We start from the raw sequence: 22,705 nt of genomic DNA, 5'->3' as shown, positions 1-22,705 counted from the left end.
GCCTCTTTGTCACTTAATGTTATGGAGTAACACCTATACTGAGCTATTATATATTATGTACATAAAAGAGAATGTATTCTTCTGAATATCCTATAACTCGGACTTTGTTTATGAAAGTTTCAAGTGGAGAAGTCTAAGTTTACTGCTTGGAAATAAGTGCCTCAACAACCATAAAATGGTGTTCACTCTAGTTTCCTGTGAGAGGGCAGTAAAGAGAATGAGAGTTTGTAGTGTGGTTTCAACAAAAATTTAGGTAATGCAATACAATATAATAATATAAAATTCCTGTAACCTTTTGTTCCTGTTCAGGCTGAAGCAATAAAAAAAAAAAAAATGGAATGATTGAAGGACTATACAGGCCCCATCTCTCCACTTACTAAATTAAGTATTTCATTGCTCTGTTGATAAATAGCAATACATAACTGTGTCTAATAAATAGAAACTACCTAGTCTTGATTAGTCCTACTGTCCCCACACTGCTATTCTTCAGTGGAGTTCTAATATGGAGTAAATGAAGTGGTGATCTTGCTTATGTGAAGAGACTGTGAAGAGGTGTAATACCAAAATAGATCAGACTTTGCTAGTGCATGTGGATGGTAAAATAAAGTTATGATCAGAAACAGGGATGGCAAATGAGACCTAATTATAGAGTCATTGACTCTCATTTATTAATAAAGGAGTCAAGGGCAGCAGAGTACTAAAAGATTATCACACTTCCTTAAGCAATTTGTCTTTTATAAGCTACTTCAAAGAAATTTGATATATGGGTTTGAAAATAAAATAAACTGCAGGATGACAGCAACATTTTAGTTCCTCCAATAATACCATCTGCATCATAGGATTTTCCCTAATTAAGTAGGAAGATAAATAAGAAGACAATTAGATACAGAAAAATAGGCACATAGCCCATGGAGTTTCTCAGACTTGTAGCTTTCTTGGAATTCCTAATCTTCTAATTTAAAGACTAGTTAATTATATAATTTTGGTCCAACCTGAAAGAGCCAATGAATCTGGCATTCTGCGTATAATTGAAGGATGCAGACCAATTGCTTAAAATCATACCTAGTAGGGAATAAATGACCAGAGATCTGTTAGAATTAAATTAATCACACTACTTGAGGCGGGAGGGCGCTAAGGCTTCTAATATTAATATAAGCAGCCCACGAAGTCTTTTCTCCTTTTGATGCTTGTCTGCCTCCCCCCAGACCAGCAATACATTTCCACAGCCACAACATAACGTTTAGTAGATCACCCAGGCCAGCACACAATACTGGACTCTGAAACCAACCAACCCCTTTTTGCGGGAGAGGAAAGGCTAGAGCAGAAAGGAAGACATCTGAACCCCAATATAAAAATCATAATAATTTCATTTAAAATACACCTTGATTCATTATCTATTGAATATGATCATTAAATCTCTGCTTTCATTTAATCTACATCCTAATGAAGAAAAACAAACAAAAATCAGATAAATTAGTTTCGTGTGAGATGGGAGAATGAATAAGAAGAATAAAAACAAAACAATATTTAGTGAGAGACCATAAAGGTTTTATAAGGCAGAAAGCATTTAGATAAGAGCCTGAAAGTATTAAGAGATTGGTCTAAGGAATAGGGAATGATCAGAAAGAACAGCTAGCAGAAACACACTGGGTTAGAGCATACCAAGTGTGTTCCAGAAGTGAGGCCAGTGTAGCTGGTGGTAAATGAGCCAAGGAGTTGGTAGAAACAAAGAGATTAAGGTAGGAGTGTGGTAAGTTCCATTTTGAGCACACAGAAGATAAAATGCTCTATTATTTATGTGAAATCCAGGCCAAAAAAAAAAAAAAAAAAACCAGGCAAAACATACTTTAGAGATAGATATTAAACTATATGTTGCATGTGGGGAGTGAGGGACTATAAAAGAATATGAGGAAATTGTTTGGAAAAAAATCTGTATTTTCATCTGAGTGGTAGCCACATAGGTTCAAACATGTATCAAATTTCATCCATGGTATACTTAAGATGAGTTCAGTCAACTCACCTTTCTATATGTATGTTCACTTCCATAAGAAGTTTTTAAAAATATCAGGAGCCAACATAATTGTAAGCCACCCCCAATAAAATTAATACATATATTTACTGATGATGTTAAAAGATAAAACATAAGTATGCAGCAATATTTTTATGCCATAGACATTTATTTCATTAGTAAGCCATTTAAAACATTTTATATACTTTGACCGTGTATAAAAAGATGAGTTTTCATTAATAATTTAGCAGCAGAAAAGCAAAACAAAACAAAACAAAAATTAGCAACAAGGAATATGTTGTAATCAGATTAATTTATAACATACAATACTTTATGTAGCATAAAATATTATATATGTAATGTATTAATTCTTTCCCTATGAGAGAAATATATATATGTTGGTTAAAAAATTTTGAGTTCCAGGAGACAAGATGGTGAGGAAGTAGGAGGAGGCGCCCTTTCAACCTGTACCCTAAAGTGAGATGATTAACTTCCAAAGAACTCTGATCACACACGAAATCAGCCTGAGACTAGAATTATACACATCTGGATCTCTACCAGAGCAGAAGACGCCAGTGGTCAGGTAAAGCGGAGTGGGAACAGCGGACTATTATCGGAAGATAAACAAAAGGGGGAGAGAGCCACCAGAGGCGACCCATTGGAAAGTAATATCCCAATACAAGAGTGCCCTGCATCTAAGTACCAGCATTAACTCGGAGTCTGGTAGAAAGCACTCAAATAGAGCAAAGGATCACCAGGGGGATATTGCGGGAATTGGGGTGTTAGGGTCAAGGGCTTAAGTACCCAGACCCAGGACAGCCACCCCTGGTGCAGAGCCAGAGAGAGTATGGCAGAGAAACGAGGTCTTGGTCCATGGACCACCAGCAGGACTGAGAGCACGGGGCGCCCGACCGACCACCGTGAGGGGCTGGGAGCCTCACCAGCACAGCCTTTTTGCAGTCCCGACGAGAGTGCCCTGTTGTGCCATCAGAGTCCGAGTTGTGCCCCAAGCCCTTCCCTAAGAAAGGTGCACACAAGCGCCAGCCCAGTGCTCTTGGACCAGAAAGACCGGGCACTCCCAGCCCGGACCAGCGGGAAAATCTCAGTGTGCAATCGCTGCTTGGAACTTCTCTGGCAGTCTGGAGCTGCCCAAACAGCTGCCACTGCTGTGGTTTTGGGTATAAGCAAAAAATCCTGAGTCCCCAGGGACCGCGACTGGGAACCTACTCTGCCAGTGGCTAAGGGGGCATTTATTTGTGCTCTGCAGCCAGACTGAGGCTTCTCTCTGAGAGGGAGGTCAGGGTGCAGTTTGCTTTCCTCTAAACCTACAAAAACCATCAAAAGCTGTCAAGGCAAGAGAGAAAAACAAAAGTGAACAAATATAAAACCCCCCAGAGAACAAAAGCCTGAAAAAAACAGTTTCCTCAGAGCCCACCACCTTGAAGGGAGGCAGGAGGACTTAACTCAGAGAAAATCATTGACTGAAAACCAATGTGCCAGGCCCCTCCCCCAGAAAACCAACAAAGAAAGAAAAAAAAAAAAAAGAAAACAAGAGAACAACCACCACTACTTCATAGGACAATTTTTATTATTAATTTGTTCCCACGATTCTGGCTCATTATTTTTTATATATAGATAATTTTTATTATTATATAGATAATTTTTAACCTATTTACCGACACAGTGAGATGTCCAGTACATCAAATTCCATAATAACTTTCTAACCTGAAGTTATATAAACCTGTGCTTTCCTTTTGCATTTCTATTTTTTAAATTTCTTTTTTTTTAAATTTTAGTTTAGTTTATTCCATTTTTTAATTTTTATTTTCTAATATTCATATAGAGTTAAACTTCAAGGTAATCCCCTTTCCCCAATCAATGCCACCCCGATAGGTAAACCAAATCCTAATCCCCATTTATATTAGGAAAGTTGAATGCTTTAAGAAAGATATCAAGATACATCCAGGAAGAATCAAAACAACCTTCCTCACCCACACTGAGAATTTACAACCACTCTCCCATCTTTTTCTTCCACCAGTATTTCTGTAGTTTTAGTTTGTCCTGATAGTATATAAATCTTACACTCAGGGTTATTTTTGACGAGATTTTTCCTTTATTTGTATATATACATATGCAAATATATATATTATTTTTTCTCTTGTCATATACTTTTATCAGTGTTTTTGTTTGCCTGTTTTTGTTTGTATACTTCATAAATCTTAACTTGGGGCTCATTTGGGCTGAACCTTCTCTTTTAACTTTCCTTCCTGTCTCTCTCCCTCTCTCTTTTTTCTTTTCCTTTTCTTTTTCCTCTCATTTGGTTGGGGAACCATGATTGCTCAGAAGCATTCCAGGGTGCACCTTGACTGCACCACAGTCAATACATCCAGATACACCCAATCAGCCATCTCTCACCAAAATGACTAGGAGGAAGAATTTCCAACAGAAATAAAACACAGAGGATAGACCTTCTGCAACAGAGCTAATGGATATCAACACAGACAATATGTCTGAAAGAGAATTCAGGCTAACAATTATCCAAGCAATAGCTAGGTTGGAGAAAGCCAAGGGTGACCAAACGATTGATTAGGGCCAAAATGAAAATGAAAAAAGATCATGTTTTCAATGTTAAGGAAGAGCTGAAAACTACCAGGGATGAGCTTCACAATGCTCTCAATGAGTTCCAATCTAATCTAAATTCTCTCAACGCTAGAGTAACTGAGACAGAAGATAGAATTAGTGAAATTGAGGATAAACAGATAGAGAGAAAAGATCAGGAGGAAGCCTGGAACAAACAGCTTAGAAGGCAGGAAAACAGAATCATGGAAATAAATGATGCCATGAAACATTCCAACATCAGAATTATTGGAAACCCTGAAGGGGAGGAGAAATAAAGAAGTCTAGAAGATATAGTGGAACAAGATCATCATGAAAATTTTCCGAATCTCGTGAATTGAACCAGTGTTCATATACTAGAGGCCGAAAGGTTTCCCCCCAAAATTACGAATTCTCGAAAGTCCTCGAGACACCTAATAGTAAGAATGAGGAATTATAACTGTAGACAGACCCTCTTGAAAGCATCCAGGAAAAAGAAGCTCCTTAAAGACAGAGGAAATCCCATCAGAATAATGTCAGACCTGTCCACAGAGACCTGGCAAGCCAGAAAGGGCTGGCAAGATATATTCAGGGCACTGAATGAGAAGAACATGCAGCCAAGAATACTTTATCCAGCAAGACTGACATTCAAAATGGATGGAGAGATAAAGATTTTCCAAGAACAGCAAGGCTCAAAAGACTGGAACCACCAAGCCGACACTGAAGGAAATATTAAGGGGGATTTTTAAAGGAGGAAAAAGCCCAAGAATAGCATTGAACAGAAATATAGCGACAATCTACAGAAAGAAAGAATTCAAAGGTAACACGATATCAATAAAAACGTATCTATCAATAGTCACCCTCAATGTGAATGGCCTAAAATGTGCCCATAAAAAGGCACAGGGTTGCAGACTCGATAAAACGACAGGAACCGTTCATATGTTGTCTACAAGAGACCAATTTTGAACCTAAAGATACACCCAGACTGAAAGTGAAGGGATGGAGAAGCATCTTTCATGCCAATGGGCCTCAAAAGAAGGCTGGGGAGCAATTCTCATATCAGACAATTTAGATTTTCATCTAAAGACTGTAGTCAGAGATACACAAGGACAATACATCATTCTTAAAGGTGCTATCCACTAAGATGATCTAGCAATTGTAAATATGTATGCCCCCAATATGGGAGCAGCCAATTACATAAGAAAACTGTTAATCAAGATAAAGAGTCATATTGATGTGAATACACCAATCGTTGGATATTTTAACATGCCTCTCTCAGAAATAGATAGATCATCGAAGCAAAAAATTAATAAAGAAACAAGAGCACTGAATATCACATTGGACCAGATGGAACTCATAGATATATACAGAACATTCCACCCTAATGCAACAGAATACTCATTCTTCTCAGGTGCACATGGAACCTTCTCCAGAATAGACCACATACTGGGTCACAAATCAGGACTCAACTGATACCAAAAGACTGAGATTAATCCCTGCATATTCTCAGATCACAGTGCTTTGAAACTGGAGCTCAGTCACAAGGAAAAGTTCAGAAGGAACTCAAACACCTAGAACCTAAAGACCACCTTGCTTAAGAATGCTTGCATCAACCAGAAGAACAAAGAAGAACAGAATCAATTCATGGAAACCAATGAGAATGAAGATACTTTGATCCAAAACCTATGGGATACAGCAAAGGCAGTCCTAAGGGGGAAATACATAGCCATCCAAGCCTCCTTCAAAAAAATTGAAAAATCCAGAACACAGCAGCTCTCTATACACCTTAAAGAACTGGAGAATCAACAACAAGTCAAACCAACTCCACACATAAGAAGGGAAATCATCAAGATTAGAGCTGAGATCAATGAGGTAGAAACCAGAGATAGAGGAGAATGTATTGATGAAACTAGAAGCTGGTTTTTGAAAGAATCAATAAGATCGATAAACAATTGGCCACACTATTCAAAAAAGAAAAGAGAGAAAGCTCAAATTCATAAAATTATGAATGAAAGGGGAGGCATCACAACTAACACCAAGGAAGTAGAAACAATCATCAGAAATTATTATCAACAGTTAAATGCCAATAAGCTCAGCAACGTAGATGAAATGGTTACAATCCTGGAAAACTATAAACTCCAAAAACTGAACCAGGAAGAAATAAATCAACAACCTAAATAGACCAATATCTGGGAACGAGACGGAAGCAGTGATAAAATCTCCCCAAAAACAAGAGCCCAGGACCTGACGGATTCCCTGGGGAATTCTACCAAAATTTCAAAGAATAAATAACACTGATTCCTTTTTTTTTCCAATTTATTTATTTTCAGAAAAACAGTATTCATTATTTTTTCACCACACCCAGTTCTCCGTGCATTCCGTGCCCTCTATAATACCAACCACCTGGTACCACAACCTCCCACCCCCCAGCCACTTCAAACCCCTCAAGTTGTTATTCAGAGTCCATAGTCTCTCGTGATTCACCTCCCCTTCCAATTTACCCCAACTCCATTCTCCTCTCTAACACCCTTGTCCTCCATGATATTTGTTATACTCCACAAATAAGTGAAATCATATGATAATTGTTTCTCCCTGCTTGACTTATTTCACTCAGCATAATCTCTTCCAGTCCCGTTCATGTTGCTACAAAAGTTGGGTATTCATCCTTTCTTAAGGAGGCATAATACTCCATAGTGTATATGGACCACATCTTCCTTATCCATTCATTCATTGAAGAGCATGTTGGTTCTTTCCATAGTTTGGCAACCGTGGCGATTGCTGCTATAAACATTGGGGTACAGATGGCCCTTCTTTTCACTACATCTGTATCCTTGGGGTAAATACCCAGGAGTGCAATGGCAGGGTCATAGGGAAGTTCTATTTTTTAATTTCTTGAGGAATCTCCACACTATTCTCCAAAGAGGCTGCACCAACTTGCATTCCCACCAACAGTGAAAGAGTTTTCCCCTTTCTCCACATCCTCTCTAACACATATTGTTTCCTGTTTTGTTAATTTTGGCAATTCTAACTGGTGTAAAATGATATCTCAATGTGGTTTTAATTTGAATCTCCCTGAGGGCTAATGATGATGAACATTTTTTCATGTGTCTGATAGCCATTTATATGTCTGCATTGGAGAAGTGTCTGTTCATATCTTCTGCCCATTTTTTGATATGATTGTCTGTTTTGTGTGTATTGAGATGGAGGAGTTCATTATAGATCCTGGATATCAACCTTTTGTCTGTACTGTCATTTGCAAATATCTTCTCCCATTCCGTGGGTTGCCTCTTTGTTTTTTTGACTGTTTCCTTTGCTGTGCAGAAGCTTTTGATTTTGATGAAGTCCCAAATGTTTATTTTAGCTTTTGTTTCCTTTGCCTTTGGAGACATATCTTGAAAGAAGTTGCTGTGGCTGATATCGAAGAGATTACTTCCTATGTTCTCCTCTAGGATTCTGATGGATTTCTGTCTCACATTGAGGTCTTTTATCCCTTTTGAGTTTATCTTTGTGTATGGTGTAACAGAATGGTCAAGTTTCATTCTTCTACATATAGCTGCCCAGTTTTCCCAGCACCATTTATTGAAGAGACTATCTTTTTTCCACTATATACTTTTTCCTGCTTTGTCTAAGATTAATTGACCATAGAGTTGAGGGTCCATATCTGGGCTCTCTACTCTGTTCCACTGGTCTATGAGTCTGTTTTTATGCCAATACCATGCTGTCTTGGTGATCAAAGCTTTGTAATAAAGCTTGAAATCAGGTAACGTGATGCCCCCAGCTTTATTTTCGTTTTTCAACACTTCCTTAGCGATTCAGGGTTTCTTCTTATTCCATACAAATTTTAGGATTATTTCCTCCAGCTCTTTAGAAAATACTGATGGAATTTTGATAGGAATGGCATTAAAAGTATATATTGCTCTAAGCAGTATAGACATTAAAACAATGTTTATTCTTCTGATCCAAGAGCATGGAATGGTCTTCCATCTATTTGTGTCTTCTTAAATGACTTTCATGAATGTTCTGTAGTTCCTCGAGTACAGATCCTTTACCTCTTTGGTTAAATTTATTCCCAGGTATCTTATGGTTCTTGGTGCTATAGTAAATGGAATCGATTCTCTAATTTCCCTTTCTGTATTTTCATTGTTAGTGTATAAGAAAGCCACTGATTTCTGTACATTGACTTTGTATCCTGCCACGTTGCTGAATAGCTGTATGAGTTCTAGTAGTTTGGGGGTGGAGTCTTTTGGGTTTTCCATTTAAAAAATCATGTCATCTGCGAAGAGAGAAAGTTTGACTTCTTCATTACCAATTTGGATACGTTTTTTTTTTCTCTTTGTTGTCTGATTGCTGTTGCTAGGACTTCTAATACTATTTTGAACAAGAGTGGTGAAAGTGGGCATCCTTGTCTTGTTCCTGATCTCAATGGGATGGCTGCAAGCTATTCCCATTGAGGATGATATTTGCTGTGTGTCTTCATAGATAGACTTGATGAGGTTCAGGAATGTTCCCTCTATCCCTATACTTTGAAGTGTTTTAATCAGGAATGGATGCTGGATTTTGTCAAGTGCTTTTTCTGCATCAAATGAGAGGACCATGTGTTTCTTCTCTCTTCTCATATTAATTTGTTCTATCACTTTGATTAACTTGGGAATATAAAACATCCTTGTAGCCCAGGGATGAATCCCACCTGATCATGGTGGGTAATCTTTTTAATGTGCTGTTGGATCCTGTTGGCTAGGATCTTGTTGAGAATCTTAGCATCCATATTAATCAGTGATATTGGTCTGAAATTCTCCTTTTTGGTAGGGTCTTTGCCTGGTTTGGGTATCAGGGTAATGCTGGTTTCATAGAAAGAGTCAGGAAGTTTTCCTTCTGCTTTAGTTTTTTGAAACAGCTTCAGGAGAATAGGTGTTATTTCTTCTTTGAAGATTTGGTGGAATTCCCTAGGGAATCCGTCAGGTCCCAGGCTCTTGTTTCTTGGGAGGTTTTTGATCACTGCTTCAATCTCGTTATTAGATATCGGTCTTTTCAGGTAGTCGATTTCTTACTGGTTCAATTTTGGTAGTTTATATTTTTCCACGAATGCATCCATTTCATCTAGGTTGCTAAGCTTATTGGCATATACCTTTTGATAATAACTTCTGATCATTGTTTTTACTTCCTTGGTGTTAGTTGTGATGTCTCCGTTTTCATTCATAATTTTATGAATTTGGGCTTTCTCTCTTTTATTTTGGGTTAGTGTGGCCAATGGTTTATCGATCTTATTGATTCTTTCATAAAACCAGCTTCTAGTTTCATTGATACGTTCTACTGTATCTCTGGTTTCTACCTCATTGATCTCAGCTCTAATCTTGATGATTTCCCTGATTATGTGTGGAGTTGGTTTGATTTGTTGTTGATTCTCCAGTTCTTTGAGGTGTATAGACAGCTGGTTTGTTCTGAATTTTTCAATTTTTTGAGGGAAGCCAGGATGGCTATGTATTTTCCCCTTAGGACCACCTTTGCTGTATCCCATACGTTTTGGACCTAAGTGTCTTCATTCTCATTGGTTTCTACGAATTGTTTCAGTTCTTCTTTGATCTCCTGGTTGACCCAATCATTCTTAAGCAACGTGGTCTTTAGCTTCTAGGTGTTTGAGTTCCTTCTGAACTTTTCCTTGTGATTGAGCTCCAGTTTCAAAGCATTGTGATCTGAGAATATGCAGGGAATCATCTCAGTCTTTTCGTATTGGTTGAGTCCTGATTTGTGACCCAGTATGTCGTCTATTCTGGAGAAGGTTCCCTGTGCACTTGAGAAGAATGTTCTGTTGTTTTAGGGTGGAATGTTCTGTAAATATCTATGAGGTCCATGTGGTTCAATGTGTCATCCAATGCTCTTGTTTCTTTATTGATTTTCTGCTTCGATGATCTGTCTAATTCTGAGAGAGGCGTGTTAAGATCTCCTATGATTAATGTATTCATATCAATATGACTCTTTATCTTGATTAACAGTTTTCTTAAGTAATTGGCTGTTCCCATTTTGGGGGCATAGATATTTACAATTGTTAGATCATCTTTGTGGATAGTCCCTTTAAGGATTATGTAGTGTCCTTCTGTATCTCTGACTACAGTCTTCTGTTTGAAATCTAATTTACCTGATATGAGAATCGCTACCCCAGCCTTATTTTGAGGCCCATTGGCATGAAAGATGCTTCTCCATCCCTTCACTTTCAGTCTGGGTGTATCTTTAGGTTCAAAATGGGTCTCTTGTAGACAACATATGGATGGGTCCTGTCGTTTTATCACGTCTGCAACCCTGTGCCATTTTATGGGTGCATTTAGGCCATTCACATTGAGAGTGATTATTGATAGATATATTTTTATTGACGTCGAGTTACCTTTGAAGTCTTTCATTCTGTAGTCTGTCTCTTTATTTCTGTTCAATGCTATTCTTGGGATTTTTCCTCTTTTATAGAACCTCCCTTAATATTTCCTGCAGTGTCGGTTTGGAGGTTGCATAGTCTTTTAAGCCTTGCCGGTCTTGAAAACTCTTTATCTCTCCATCCATTTTGAATGTCAGTCTTGCTGGATAAAGTATTCTTGGCTGCATGTTCTTTTCATTTAGTGCCCTGAATATATCTTGCCAGCCTCTCTGGCTTGCCCCTTCTCTGTGGACAGGTCTGACGTTATTCTGATGGGCTTCCCTCTGTAAGTAAGGAGCTTCTTTGCCCTGGCGGCTTTCAAGAAATTATACCTACAACTATAATTCCTCAATTTGACTATCAGGTGTCCTGATGTTTTTTTGGAATGTATTATCTTGGGTGGAGACCGTTCAGCCTCTAGTACATGAACTCTGGTTCCATTCACGAGATTGGGAAAATTTTCATGAAGGACTTGTTCCACTATATCTTCTAGAACTCTTTCTTTCTCCTACCCTTCAGGGATTCCAATAATTCTGACGTTGGAATGCTTCATGCCATCATTTATTTCCCTGATTATGTTTTCGTGGTTTCTAAGCTGTTTGTTCCAAACTTCCTCCTGATCCTTTCTCTCTATGTTTGTCTTCCAGATCACTAATTCCATCTTCTGTCTCAGTTACCCTAGCTTTGAGAGAGTTTAAATTAGATTGGAACTCATTGAGAGTATTGTGAACCTCCTCCCTGGTAGCTTTAAGCTCCGCCCTAACATTGTGAACATCCTGTCTGGTCTCTTTTAGTTCGGACCTAATCAATTCTGTTTGGTCATCCATGGCTTTCTCCAACCTAGCTATTGCCTGGATAATTGTTAGCCTGAATTCTCTTTCCGACATATTGTCTATGTTGATAGCAGTTAGCTCTGTTTCAGAAGGTCCATCCTCTGTATTTGATCTGTTGGGCAGTCCTCCTCCTAATCATTTTGGTTGGAGATGACTGAACAGATGTAGCTGGATGTATCAACTGTGGTGCAGTCAAGGTGCACCCTGGAACACTCTGAGCAATCAGGATTCCCAACCCAAAGGAGAGACAAAAGAAAAGAAAAAGAAAAAAAAAAAAGAAGAAAAAAAAAGAGATAGCGAGAGACAGGAAAGAAAGGGAAGATGAAATGCCCAGATGGGCCCCAAGGTAAAATTTATGAAGTAGACAAACAAAAAGAGATAAAAAGACTGATACAAGTATATGACAAGAGAAATATATATATATGCAAATAAAGAAAGAACCTCGTCAAAAAGAACCCCCCAAGTGTAAAATTTATATGCTATCAGGACAAACACAAAAAACACAGTAACACTGGTGGAAGAAGATGGGAGAGTTCTTATAAAATCTCAGTGTGTGCGAGGAAGGTTGTTTTGATTCTTCCTGGATATATCTTGATATCTTTGTTAAAGGACTCAACTTTCCTAAGATAAAGGGGATTAAAAATTGATTTATGTATAGGGGTAGTATTGATTGGGGAAAGGGGATTACTTTCAAGCTTAATTCTATATGAATATTAGAGGATAAAAATAAAAAGGAATAAACTAGACTAAACTAAACTAAAATTTTAAAAAAGGTATTCAAAAAATAAAAATGTAAAAGTAAAACATAGGTTTATGTATCAAAAAGTTCAGGTTGGAAAGGTATTATGGAATTTGATATAGTGTACAACTCACTGTGATGGTAAATAGGTTTAAAAAATTACATATGTGTAAAAAAAAAAAAAAAAATCCGGAATAGTGGGAACGAGTGAACAATACAAGTTTTCCTACGAAGTAGTGGTTACTCTCTTGTAGTCCTTTTTTTTTTTCCTCTTTTTTTTTTTCTTTCTTGGTTTGTTTTCTGGGGGAGGGGCCTGCCACATGGGTTGTCAGTCAATGATATTTCCTGAGTTAAGTCCTCCCGCCCCCCTCAAGGGGGTGGGCTCTGAGGAAACTAGTTGGTTTCAGGCTTTTGTTCTCTGGTGGTTTTTATGCTTGTTCACTTTTTTTTTTTTCTTGCACCTTGACCGCCTTTGATGGTTTTTGTAGTTTTAGAGGAAAACAAACCGCACCCTGATCTCCCTCTCAGAGAGAAGCCTCAGTCTGGGTGCAGAGCTTAAATAAGTTCCCCCTTGGCCGCTGGCAGAGCAGGTTCCAATTTGCAGACCCTGGGTGTGTAGGATCTTTTGCTTATACCCAAAGCCAAGGCAGTGGCAGCTGTCTGGGAGCTCCAGACCGCCAGAGAGGTTCCAGGCAGCCATCGCACCCTTAGATTTTGCTGCTGGCCCTGGCTGGGAGTGCCCGACTTGCGTGCACCTCTTTCAGAGGTGGCTATGGATCCTGAGCGAGTCTAGGGCACTGAGGATGGGGCGCTGGTCCCTAAGCACCAGGCTGGGCTTTTGCGCACCTCTGTCAGGGGTGAGTTTGAGGTGCACAGCTTAGGCTTTGAAACAATGGCACAGCTCAAAGAGCACCAGCTGGGCCTTTGTAACTCAGGGGAGCATGAGGGATGTGCGCGTGTATCTCAAGCTTTGTGGTAAGGCTCCCGCATTCTGCCAACTGGCTTGGCTCCCATCCCCTCACAGGAACTAGAACCCACACATTTTCAGGCGCGCTGGCGGCTTAGGGACCAAAAGCTGGTTTTTCTGCCGAACTCTTTCTACCCCAGTGCCGAGGAGGCTGTCCTGGGACCAGGGATGTAAGCCCCTGTCCCTAGCCACCCCGATTCCCACAATTCTCAACCCCATCCTTTGCTCTTTTGGAGTGCTTTCAATCAGTCTCCAAGTTAATGCTGGTCCCCAGACACAGGGCACTGTCGCTCATATTGGGGTATTACTTTCCAACTGGTCACCTCTGGTGGCTCCCTCCCCCTTTTGTTTATCTTCTGATATCAGTCCGCCATTCCCATTCCACTTTACCTGCCCACTGGCATCTTCTGCCCCTGTAGAGATCCAGACGTGTATAATTCTGATCTCAGTCTGATTTCATGGGTGATCAGAGTTCTTTGGTAGGTAATCAGCTCACTTTGGGGTACCAGCTGAAAAGGATCCTTCTCCTACTCCCCCGCCGTTTTGTCCCCTCCTCAATAACACCTATTCTGAAACTGTTTCAAAAAATTGAAGCAGAAGGAAAACTTCCTGATTCTTTCTATGAAGACAGCATTACCCTGATACCCAAACCAGGAAAGATCCTACCGAAAAGGAGAATTTCAGACCAATATCACTGATGAATGTGGATGCTAAGATTCTCAACAAGATCCTAGCCAACAGGATCCAACAGCACATTAAAAAGTTTATCCACCATGACCAGGTGGGATTCATCCCTGGGCTACAAGGATGGTTCAACATTCTCAAATGAATCAATGTGATAGAACAAATTAATTTAAGAAGAGAGAAGAACCACATGGTACTCTCAATCGATGCAGAAAAGAATTTGACAAAATCCAGCATCCATTCCTGATTAAAATGCTTCAAAGTATATGGTTAGAGGGTACATTCCTGAACTTCTTCAAAACTATCTATGAAAGACCCACAGCAAATATCATCCTCAATGGGAAAAAGCTCACAGCCTTCCCATTGAGATCAGGAACACGACAATGATGCTCACTCTTACCACTCTTGTTCAACATAGTATTAGAAGTCCTAGCAAGCTATCAGACAACAAAGAGAAATAAAAGGTATCCAAATTGGCAATGAAGAAGTCAAACTCTCTCCCTTCGCAGATGACATGATTCTATATATGGAAAACCCAAAAGACTCTACCCCCAAACTACTAGAACTCATACAGCAATTCAGCAATGTGGCAGGATACAAAGTCAACGTAAAGAAATAACTGGCTTTCTTATACACTAATAATAAAAATAAAGAAATGGAAATTAGAGAATCAATTCTATTTACTATAGCACCAAGAACCATAAGATACCTGGGGATAAACCTAACCAAAGTGGTAAAGGATCTGTACTCGAGGAATTACAGAACACTCATGAAAGAAATTGAAGAAGAAACAAAAAGATGGAATCCCATTCCATGCTCTTGGATCAGAAGAATAAACATTGTTAAAATGTCTATAGTGCCTAGAGCAATCTATACTTTTAATGCCATTCCAATCAAAATTCCACCCGTATTTTTCAAAGAGCTGGAGGAAATAATCCTAAAATTTGTATGGAATCAGAAGAGACCCCGAATCACTAAGGAAATGTTGAAAAACATAAATAAACTGGGAGGGGGGGCATCACATTATCTGATGTCAAGCTTTACTACAAAGCTATGGTCACCAAGACAGCATGGTACTTGCATAAAAACAGACACATTGTCCAGTGGAACAGAGTAGAGAGCCAAGATATGGACCCTCAACTCTATGGTCAAATAATCTTTGACAAAACGGGAAAAAATACACAGTGGATAAAAGACAGTCTCTTCAATAAATGGTGCTGGGAAAACTGGGCAGCTATATGTAGAAGGATGAAACTCGACCATTCTCTTACACCGTACACAAAGATACACCCAAAATGGATAAAAAACCTCAATGTGAGACAGGAATCCTTCAGAATTCTAGAGGATAACATAGGCAGTAATCTCTTCAATATCAGCCACAGCAATTTCTTTCAAGATATGTCTCGAAAGGTAAAGGAAACAAAAGCGAAAATGAACTTTTGGGACTTCATCAAAATCAAAGCTTCTGCATAGCAAAGGAAACAGTCAATAAAACAAAGAGGCATTCCACGGAATGACAGAAGATATTTGCAAATGACAATACAGACAAAAGGTTGATATCCAGGATCTATCAAGAACTCCTCAAACTCAACACGTGCAACACAGACAATTATATCAAAAAATGGGCAGAAGGTATGAACAGACACTTCTCCAATGAAGACTTAAAAATGGCTATCAGACACATGAAAAAATGTTCATCATCACTAGCCATCAGGGAGATTCAAATTAAAACAACATTGAGATATCACCTTCCACCAGTTAGAATGGCCAAAATTAGCAAGACAGGAAACAACATGTGTTGGAGGGGATGTGGAGAAAGGGGAACCCTCTTCCACTGTTGGTGGGAATTTTAATTAAAATTAAAAATTTTAATTTTCAAAATTAAAAAAATTTTAATTTTTAAGAAATTAAAAATAGAACTTCCTATGACCCTGCCATTGCATTACTGGATATTTACCCCAAAGATACAGATGTAGTGAAAAGAAGGGCCATCTGTACCCCAATGTTTATAGCAGCAATGGCCACAGTCGCCAAACTGTGGAAAGAACCAGGATGCCCTTCAACAGACAAATGGATAAGGAAGATGTGGTCCATATACACTATGGAATATTATGTCTCCTTCAGAAAGGATGAATACCCAACTTTTTATTTGTGCAGCATAAGAAATAGCATGGAGGACATGGGGAGATATAGAGGAGAAGGGATTTGGGGGAAATTGGAAGTGGAGGTGAACCATGAGAGACTATGGACTCTGAAAAACAATCTGAAGGGGCAGGGGTGTGGGAAATTGGGGTACCATGTGTTGGGTATTATAGAGGGCACGGATTTCATGGAGCACTGGATGTGGTATAAAAATAATGAATACTGTTATGCTGAAAATAAAAAATAAATAAAAAAATTTTTGAGTTCATTGAAAAATCAGTGATCTTAATTTTAACATTTTTCCCTTATTTTGCATGCCACATGTTCATCATTTTTAAATATATTTTATTTTTAATAATTTATATATATATGTAAATATATATATATTAATATGTAATGTTTTACTTGTTTCAGGGGTACAGGTCTGTGATTCATCAGTCTTACACAATTTACAGTACTCGTCATATAGCACATACCTTTACCAATGTCCATTGCCCAGCTACCCCATCTCTCCCTCACTCCTCCACATCAGGTACCCTTTGTTTGTTTCCTAAGATTAAGAATCTCTTATGGTTTTTCTCCCTGTTTTTTTCTTGTTTTATTTATTGTCTCTTCCCCAATGATCCTCTGCCTTTTTCTTTAAATTCCACATATAAGTGAGATCACATGATAATTGTTCTTCCCTGATGGACTTATTTTGCTTAGCACAATACCCTCTAGTTCCCTCCACATTGTTGCAAATGGCAAGATTTCTATTTTTTGAAGGTTGCATAATATTCCATTTTGTGTATACACAGATATAGATGATATACATACAGTTATAGATATACAGAAACTACATCTTCCTTATCCATTCTTCTGTTGATGGACATTATTCACTCATTCAATAGTCCAGATATTGTGGACATTTCTGCTATAAACATTGTGGTTCATGTGCCCCTTTAGGACACTACATTTTTCTCTTTGGGGTAAATGCCCAGTAGTGCAATTGCTGGGTCCTAGAGTAGCTCTATTTTCAACTTTTTGAGGAAACTACATACTGTTTTCCAGAGTGGCGGAACCAGCTTGCATTTCCACCAACAGTGTAGGAGGGTTCCTCTTCCTCTGCTTCCTTATCAATTTATATAATTTCCTGGCTTTTCCATTTATTTTAAGTCAAAATGGGACCTTTTAGTGTCACCTACATGGCTCAGTTGGTTAAGAATCTGCCTTTGGCTCAGGTCATGATTCCAGGTAACATTTGTTCTGCAGGGAGCCTATTTCTCCTTCTTATTGTGTTCATGTTCTCCCTCACTCTCTGTCTCTTTCTCTCAAATAAATGAATAACAAAATAAATAAGTGAAATCTTAAAAAAAAAGTAAAAGGGCTCTTTTAGTGGTATTAAGCTAACAGAGCTGTTTTTGCTAGACCTTAATACAAAACAGGTAACAAGTCTCTTCACTTCTCTCCATTCCTATTGTCTAGACCATTAAAGCTTTAAGTCCTAAATCACACCCTAAGTTATTCAAGTTCCACTTAAAGTTAAAAAATTTACAAAACAGGTAAAACAATGAATAGTAAAATCACATTTTAAATCACATTTTTTGTCAAATAAAATGTACATTTTTAGTAAATTTGGCAGAACCATGGAAAGAGATCATTTTCCAAATATTCAAACTAAAACATCAAGCACACTTCTTTAAATTATTCCCAGAGGTTATAAGCCCCACAAAAAATAGAAAGAAAGGAAGCATTTTCCTTGACCATTGAAGAGAACAACAAGAGAATTAAAAAAAATCATTGTGAAGGTAGAAAATAAAAAAATCGGTGACATAGGGTGAAAAAATCTCCTGCAAGATTTTCACTAAGGAAATGAGATAGATTAATTTTATACAAAGGAAAATAGTCTAAAGATAAACTAGGAGTCATCTCTCTTTTCTTCAATAGTATTTATTTTTAAAGTGTATTAAGGAGAGCATGTATTGCATGGAGCACTGGGTGTGGTGCATAAACAATAAATCTTGGAACACAAAAAAAAAATCAAATAAATAAATAAATAATGTGTTACAAACTATATTCAAAGTTATGTTTTCACATTATAAATGTGATCTGATTTGTCTTAATAGCACCCTGCAATGTCAATATTCACAAATACTAAAATTTACAGAGTGGAAAATGAGACTTGAAGAAATTAATTATCTAAGATTACAGGGAAAAATAGTGTTTGAGCCTTTTATCTATGCTTTTTCACAATACTCTAGGTTACTTTTCCAGTAGAATGACCCATACCAGAATATCTCATGGGTGTACACTTATGTAATAAGTATTACATAAAGTACTTTTAACTGATGATTTCTTAATGTCTTGTGTTTACTTGGTGTTTGAGTAATCCCATATGTTTTCCACTAGCACATGATGTCTTCTACACTTTGGTAGACAAAATTAGTATCATAGGGTGATATGATAAATTCAGTGGAAAATCTCACTGACTTCTCAGAAATTCATGAGCTTTCTGTGACTCTTAATGTATTTCTGAAGTGATAATCCACATTACACATTTGAGTTGACTAGTTGTTAAAATTAGATTATATGTGTCTTGGAAAACCTATGTTGTAATGATGAAACGTATTATGTGTGTAATCTACATTTACTTTTTAAAAATCACATTGAGTTAACAATAAACTTTAATATTTCTAGTTTGTAAACTAAAAAATATGCTCAGAGAAATATTTTTTCCATATGTAAAAATGTAGGTGTGGTGGCTTAAGCTAGAAGTCCTTAATAGTTCCATGTCAGTCTCTACCATTTCACATGTTGTATTCTCTACAGTGAATATATTTATCATGGAATGGGGGAATAAGACCTTCAATTCGGAATTCATCTTATTGGGAATCTTCAATCGCAGCCCCATCCACATCGTCCTCTTCTCTCTGGTCTTGGACATCTTAAAAGGCCTTCATTGGTAATACTGTCATGATTCTCCTCATCTACATGGACAACCAGCTTCACACACCCATATATTTTCTCCTCAGCCAACTATCCCTCATGGACCTCATGCACATCTGCACCACTGTACCCAAGATGGCTTTCAATTACTAGTCTGGAAGGAAGTCCATCTCTCTGGTGGGTTGTGGAGCCCAGATATTCTTATATGGGTCCTTGCTTGGAGCAGAATGTTTCCTGTTGGCTGCCATGGCCTATGACCGTTATGTAGCCATTTGTTACCCATTACGATACTCAGTTCTCATGAACCAGAAAATCTGTTATGGTTGTTTCTTCCTGGATTGTTGGGTTTCTTGATGGTATAATTGTCATTGCAGTTGCACTGTCCTTCCCATATTGTGGTGTCCAAGAAATACCCCACTTTTTCTGTGATGTCCCTGCTCTTCTCATTCTCTCATGCACTAATATATTACTATTTGAAAGACTAATGTTTATTTGTTGTGTAATGATGCTTCTCTTTCCTGTAGCAATCATTGCTAGTAATCATTGCTGTAGTAATCATTGCTTCCTATGTTCATGTTACTATGACTGTCATTCACATGGCATCTGGAAAGGGTCGCCAAAAAGCTTTTGCTACCTGTTCCTCCCACCTCATGATGGTAGGAATGTACTATGGAGCAGCTATGTTTATATATATACGGCCTGTTTCTGATCTTTCCCCCACCCAGGACAAGATGGTGTCAGCCTTCTATACCATCCTTACTCCCATGCTAAATCCCCTCATCTACAGCCTTCACAACAAGGAAGTAGCCAGAGCATTCATGAAGGTGCTGGGGAAGAGCAAGTCTGGGGAGCAAATTACCTAATTAACTTTTTTAAAAAATCTTCTTTGCTTTACATTGAAATTTATGTATTCAACTAGTACAATTCAGCACCCACTATTTACCTATCTTTGTATAATAGTTTTATAGACAAGCACTCAACAGTTAGAAAGTGAAAAACTATCCACATGCATTTTTGTTCAAATATTGTATTTCTTTTGTTATGGAAACTTCAAAGTATGGCTATAAGTAAATATTTGCTGTAAGATAATATGCACAATTTATAGTCTGTCTTATGCAGTACCAGCTAATAACAGAGATATATTTGCCAATCACAACACCACATAATACTATAATAATACATGGCACTGATAAACTTAAAAAAAAATATGTTGTAGTTTTACATTTGGCCAATCAAAACATTCTCCAGAGTCCAATATCATAACTTGGATAGATCATTTTTTAAAGTAAAAAATTAATTTAATTATATACCAAGTTATAGATTTATAAGATTATTATAAAAATTAATAAACTTTGCCTAGATAGGGAAAAGCAGCATCAGATTGATGATTAGGCATATTGAGTCTACCTTGTGATGGACATTGTCCTCCTTCAGAATATCAGAAGATTATGGAAATCCTATTTATTTTGTTTTTCTACAGACATCAGCCTTTCACATGGGAGACGTAAATGTGATTCCTCAAAGTCTTTTCATGTTTAAATGTCTTAATCATTATAGGGCTTGTGTACTATAATTAGTACATGGAAATGTGGAAAATTTGTACTAATTTAGTTAATTAATTTACTTACTAAATTAATTAAACTAATTAAATTAAATTAAATTAATTTCAACTAAATATGGTTTATGTACTATAATTAGTACAAGGAAATGTGATCAATTTTATAAATAGAACAGTTTAGGCTTCTAAAATCTGGTTTTTTTTAATAAATCACATGTCATGTGTGACATCACTATAAATAGTCATGTAATATTTATATGAAATGTAGTGCAATTCTGGGGATTCTTTGGTTTTATGAAGAACAACCACTATCTGAATTTTAACTATTTCTTAAAACTCTATTGTTTTGAAGCTGAATGAAATGAAACTGAATTACCTTTTCATTCTGTGTAACAAATGAGCACAAACTCAGCAGCTTTAAATAACAACTCTTGATTAAGCCCCAGTATACATAGGTAGGAATTCTGGCATGGTTGACCTGGGTATTCTGCTTAAGGTAACATAAAGTGGCAATCCAGGTATTGGCTGAATCTGCAGTTACATCTGAGGCTCAGGGTCATCTTTCAAGCTCACAGGGCTGTTGAAATAATTCATTTCTTTGCACCCAAAAAACTCATTATCTTACTTTTTCAAGGCCAGCAGGAGAGTCTGTCCCCTAAGGAAAAGCCTAAGTCCTCTTTTAAAGGTCTACCAACTGGTTAAGACAAACCAACTCAAGATAATCTACCCTAGATAACTTGAAGTTTCCTTTGATTTTGGGTTCTAAATTACATTGGTTCACTCACTTCACTCTCTTCTTATAGAATAACCTAATCATAGGAGCAATGTCAGGAGAAATATATCATACACACCCACATAACTTTCAGACACCTACTTATGAAAGGCATAACAAGGTAGTTACAATAATTCTTCCTGTCAGTGTTGTGAAAACTTTGGTTATGTCCTAATGATTGACTGAATTATTTAACTTCTGGAAATTATTTTTTGGAGTCTAGGGCTTGGGAATGTTGTAAGAGTAAAAGGCTAGACATCTGGAAGTGTCTGGTGTTGAGTCTTGAGTAGGGAAATTGTCTTAAAGTTCCCCCTTTTACCTGCTGTAAGGAAGTCTTGGAAGAGCCACCAGAAGAGGACCTCTGATAAATAGAATTAATAATTAAAGTGCCACTGGGCTAGGAAAGGAAATATATAACAGCATGACTAACCAATGGGTCCTGAGTCCTTGGTGGAGTTTTCATCAGGATGGAAGTGAAAATGTAGATTTCTCTAGGCAGTATAGATGTTTTAACAATGTTTATTCTTCCAGTGCATGAGCATAGAGTGCTTTTCCGTCTTTTTGAGTCTTCTTCAATGTCTTTCATGAAGTTTCTGTAGTTCCTCGAGTACAGATCTTTTGCCTCTTTTATTAGCTTTATTCCCAGGTATCTTTTGGTTCTTGGTGCTATAGTAAATGGAATCTATTGCCTATTTTCACTTTCTATATTTTCCTTGTTAGTGTATAGGAAAGCAACCGATTTCTGTGCATTGATTTTGTATCCTGCCACATTGCTGAATCACTGTATGAGTTCTAGTAGCTTGGGGGTGGAGTCTTTTGCATTGTCCATATAAAGAATCATGTCATCTGTGAAGAGAGAGTGTTTGACTTCTTCACCAATTTGAATATATTTTATTTCTTTTGTTGTCTGATTGATGCTGCTAAGACGTCTGGTACTGTGTTGAACAAGAGTGGTGAGAGTGGGCATCCTTGTCATGTTCCTGATCTCAGTAGGAAGGCTGTCAGTTTATCACCTTTGAGAATGATATTCACTTTAGGTTTTTCATGGATGGATTTTTTATGAAGTTAAGGAATATTCCCTA

At 37.6% G+C, this 22,705-nt stretch overlaps 1 pseudogene; it reads left to right on the top strand.

Annotated features, from left to right (window-relative positions):
• Positions 1–19,190: 19,190 nt before the first annotated feature.
• Positions 19,191–20,156, top strand: LOC132027645 (olfactory receptor 2M3-like; annotated as a pseudogene).
• The last annotated feature ends 2,549 nt before the right edge of the window (positions 20,157–22,705 follow it).

This window comes from Mustela nigripes, chromosome 12, assembly GCF_022355385.1.
Source record: "Mustela nigripes isolate SB6536 chromosome 12, MUSNIG.SB6536, whole genome shotgun sequence".
In the NCBI taxonomy this organism is placed as follows: Eukaryota; Metazoa; Chordata; class Mammalia; order Carnivora; family Mustelidae; genus Mustela; species Mustela nigripes.
This window is presented reverse-complemented; position numbering and strand designations above follow the sequence as displayed.